This window comes from Macaca mulatta, chromosome X, assembly GCF_049350105.2.
Source record: "Macaca mulatta isolate MMU2019108-1 chromosome X, T2T-MMU8v2.0, whole genome shotgun sequence".
In the NCBI taxonomy this organism is placed as follows: Eukaryota; Metazoa; Chordata; class Mammalia; order Primates; family Cercopithecidae; genus Macaca; species Macaca mulatta.
Genome location: NC_133426.1, coordinates 11,302,567 through 11,307,197, shown reverse-complemented (window position 1 = coordinate 11,307,197; position 4,631 = coordinate 11,302,567). Strand labels below are relative to the sequence as shown.

The 4,631-nt window shown below is 50.4% G+C and overlaps 1 pseudogene; it reads left to right on the top strand.

Moving 5' to 3' along the window:
• The first annotated feature begins 487 nt into the window (after positions 1-487).
• LOC100429035 (LIM domain kinase 2 pseudogene) lies at positions 488-2,940 on the top strand (annotated as a pseudogene).
• Positions 2,941-4,631: the final 1,691 nt, after the last annotated feature.

The following is a 4,631-nucleotide window of genomic DNA, read 5'->3' as shown; positions in this document are numbered from 1 at the left end:
TCCTTGGTTGATGTTAAGATTTCAAAAACAAAAGCAACATACTTTCATTGATTGTAGCAAAGCAGAAACATAATTAAATATCAGATTAAAACTCAAACCACGAAAAATGATCTAATGTTTTCCTTTCACATTTATTAGGAAAACAATCAAAAGCCTTTTCTGATATTAAATTTATTTTTTGAAGTCTTACTCAAAGGAATCCTAGATTAATCATAGATTTTAAAATCCGCCCATTCGTGCCTGGGGCTGAGGTCCTCCCTTGCCTAGGCAGAGGTGGGAGCTTAGTGGGGCTGCTGCAGCCCTGCTTCCTCCTCCCCATTTCTATGCTCCTGGGACCAGGTCTGCACTGGTAGGTGCTAGAGCCAGGAGAGACTTTTGAGATAATGTACAATCTCCTCATTTTATGTATGAGGAAACTGGGGCTTAGGGAAGAAAATGAAGTTGTCCAGGGTCACTCAACTAGTGGTAATGCCAGAACCAAGGTGAAGATGTTTGGAGGTGTCGGGGCTGTGGGGACCACATTGCTCCAAGCCAACGATGGTACAGGACTGTCAATGAAGCCTGGCACAGCTGTTGCTTCCGGTGTTCAGAATGCCAGGATTCCCTCACCAGGTGGTTCTACGAGAAGGATAGGAAGCTCTACTGTCACAGGACTACTGGGAGATGTTTGGGGAGTTCTGTCATGGGTGCTCCCTGCTGATGACAGGGCCTATTATAGTGGCTGGAGATGTTACAGTAGGTGGTTAATCAGACATGAGCAGGGCAGGAGAGGGCTCCTCCACACCAGGAATGTCAGGCGACCATTAGGTGATGGTCAGGCAGTTGTTAACCATCTCTCTAAAATAATAATTGGTTGCGGCTCGTACCAGAGAAAGGCAGTCTCCCAAAACATTAAAAAAAAAAAAAAAAACCCTAAAACTGGTGATCAGCAGCTTCCTGATAAGATCTCAGGAGCAGGGTGAGTGGGCTCAAGCATGTGCACTAAGAGGTAAAATGATGGAGTTTAAGTGGTCTATGACCTTCCTCTAGGAATGCTCAACTAGTAAGGGGAAAGCACCTCAAGTGAGCATATGCACAACTTCAGTAAACACACTGCGCATGCAGCCCCTCCCAAGTGCTAGCAGGCCACTGCGCATGCAGACAGCCCACCCCAAGGGAAGAATCAGGGGAGACAAGATGCAGACCCCAGAAGAATGCTAACATATAAAACCCCAAGTCAAAGGTCAAACTGCACACTTGATCTCTGAAGTCTCCTGCTTGGCCCTCTTCCAAGTGTGCTTTACTTCCTTTCATTCCTGCTCTAAAGCTTTTTAATAAACTTTCTTTCCTGCTCTGAAACTTGCCTTGGCCTCTCACTGTCTTATGCCCCTCAGTGAAATTATTTCTTCTGAGGAGGCAAGAATTGAGGTTGCTGCAGACCCATGCAGATTTGCTGCTGCGAATAGGGAGTTCAAGTACCATCCAGAATGCTTTGCCTGTATGAGCTATAAGGTGACCATTGAGGATGGGGATGCATATGCCCTGGTGCTGTGTGTCACCCTATACTGTGGAAAGTACCACAATGAGGTGGTGCTGGCACCCATATTTGAGAGACTCTCCACAGAGTCCATTCAGGACCAGCTGCCCTACTCTGTCATGCTCATGTCCATGCTGGCCACCACAGAGGGCAGGCAGAGCTTCTCCGTGTCCGTGGAGAATGCCTGCTCCAACTACATTACCACCATGCAAGTAAAAGAGGTCAAACAGATGCATATCAGTCCAAACAGCCACAATGCCATCCACCCCAGGGACCACATCCTGGAGATCAGTGGAACCCCCATCCACACACTCCAAGTAGAGGAGTTGGAGGATGCAATTAACCAGATGAGCCAGACACTTCTGCTGTTGATTGAACATGACCCCGTCTCCCAGTGCCCAGCCCAGCTGCGGCTGGATGCCTGGCTCTCTCCTCACATGCAGAATGCTGGACACCCTCACGCCCTCATCACCCTGGACACCAAGGATAATCCAGAAGGGATGCTGAGAAGATGCTCCCTGAGACTCAGTAACAGCATCTCCAAGTCCCCTAGCCCTAGCTCCCCAAAGGAGCCCCTGCTGCTCAGCTGTGACGTCAGCCACTGGGAATCCCTTTGTTGTTCTAGCACTTATTCAAAGCAGATCTTCCGGTCTTGTGACCTGATCCACGGGGAGGTCCTGGGGAAGGGCTTCTTTGGGCAGTCTATCAAAGTGACACACAAAGCCACAGGCAAAGTGGTGGTCATGAAGGAGTTAATGAGATGTGATGAGGAGAACCAGAAGACTTTTCTGACTGAAGTGAAAGTGACGTGAAGCCTGGACCACCCCAATGTGCTCAAGTTCATTGGCGTGCTGTAAAAGGACAAGAAGCTGAACTTGCTGAGAGGACATTGAGGGGGGCACACTGAAGGACTTTCCGCAAAGTGTGAACCCATTCCCCTGGCAGCAGGAAGTCAGCTTGGCCAAAGGCATTGCCTCCAGAATGGCCACCAGCAAGAAATGTAATTTGCATAAGAACAACTTCAAGAAGTGCTACACAGTGGTAGGAAACCTCTACTGGGTGACACCTGAGATGCTGAATAGAAAGAGCTATGATGAAATGTGGATGTCTTCTCTTTTGGGGTCATTCTTTGCGAGACCATTGAGCAGATGTATGCAGATCCTGATTTCCTTCCCCAAACACTGGACTTTGGCCTCAGCATGATGCTTTTCTGGGAGAAGTTTGTCCCCACAGACTGCCCTCCAACCTTCTTCCCCCTGGCCACGACCTGCTGCAGACTGGAGCCCAAGAGCAGACTGGCAGTCTCAAAACTGGAGGACTCCCTGTACCTGGTGGAGCTGGGCATCCCGCTGCCTGTAGGGCTGGAGGAGTTGGGCCACACTGTGAGCATGCAGTACGGCCTGATCCAAGACTCACCCCACTAGCCCTGGCCCAGCCCCCTGCAGGGGGGTGTTCCACAGCCAGCATTGCTCTTCTGTACCCCATCCCTGCTGTGAGCAGGATTTTTCGGGCTTCGTGTGGATTGGCAGCTCATTTAGAAGCAGAACAAGCCGGCAGGGTGCGGTGGCTCACACCTGTAATCCCAGCACTTTGGGAGGCCAAGGCATGTGGATCACCTGAGTTCAGGAGTTCGAGACCACCCTGACCAATATGGAGAAACCCCATCTCTACTAAAAATACAAAAAATTACCCGGGCGTGGTGACGCATGCCTGTAATCCCAGCTACTCGGGAGGCTGAAGCAGGACAATTGCTTGAACCCAGGAGGCGGAGGTTGCGGTGAGCCGAGATCGCACCATTGCACTCCAGCCTGGGCAACAAGAACAAAACTCCATCTCAAAACAAAAACAAAAAAGAAGCAGAACAAGCCATCTCTTTTATCTCCCCAGGAGACGAGTGGATGCACCACCAGGAAAATGTATCTCCATAGGTTTGAGGGCCTGGTTACTCTCTGCAAATCCAGCACTCACCTGAAAGCTGTGAAGAAGACAAAAAAAAAAAAAAAGCCTGGCCTTTGGGCCAGGAGGAAATCTGTTACTCAGATCCACCCAGGAGCTTCCAGGTCATGCTGATTAGTGTAATAGATTACACTTGCTAGGCAGGATCCCAGGGTGAACCTGCCTGTGAACTCTGAAGTCTGTAGTCCAGCTGGGTGCAGGAGGCCTTCAAGTGGAAGTGTGGACAAAGGAAAGACTGGTGGCCAGAAGGCACTCAAAGGGTGTGAAACGACAGTGGTGCTCCCCACTTCCTCTCCAGGTCCTGCTCTTCCTGGAGCAGAGCTTGAGGGAGTAGGTTTTGAAGAGTCTTGGTGTATGGCACAACTGGCCAGGAGTCAGGAAAAGGGCTGGCTTCTGTTCACCTGCCGGAGGGTGACTCTAGCCAGCCAGGCACAACATCCATGCGAGGGGAAGCTTCTACCTCATGTTTTCAAACCTAATTACCAGAGACTGGCTGAGAACTTATGGACAACAACCTGTCTGTTTGCAACAGTCACTTTCAAGCAGAGGAAGAGGCTGGGGGACTGGAAAGAAAGAGGCCCTGCCCTCTGGAAAGCCCAGCTCCTGGCTTTTGCTACTTATACCCTGGTGGACTCCTCAGTCAGAAGCCTAAGCCATTTTGCCTAGAGCTAGATGGGTTCTGGAGGACAGTGTGGCTTGTCACAGGCCTAGGGGCTCAGGTAGAGGAGTGGGACTCTCAGCAATCTCTTGGCCTTGGCCTTGTGGCAGCCACTGTTCACCCTTCAACATGCCTGGTTTAGGCAGCAGCTTGGGCTAGGAAGAGGTGGTGACAGAGTCCCAAAGCTGAGATGCTGAGAGAGATACCTCCCCAAGTTGGGCCAGCTGACTTCTACTTCCCGCATTGGCTATCCCACCTCACTAGCTCCTGGCTGCAGCTGTCTGAGCCACAGCTGCGGGTACTGGAAAGCCCTGAAGTGGCCCTCCACCTTGGCTCCCAGAGCTGCAGGGATTCTTTGGCTCAACTAGATTTGCATCCTCCTAACTGTGAGCTTACAGCATATTTAACAAATTGAGAATAGGTTTGGGGTATTAATGCAATGTGTGGCCGTTGTATTGGAGTGGTGTCTGTGGCACGGGATTGATCCAGGAAAGTGGTTGC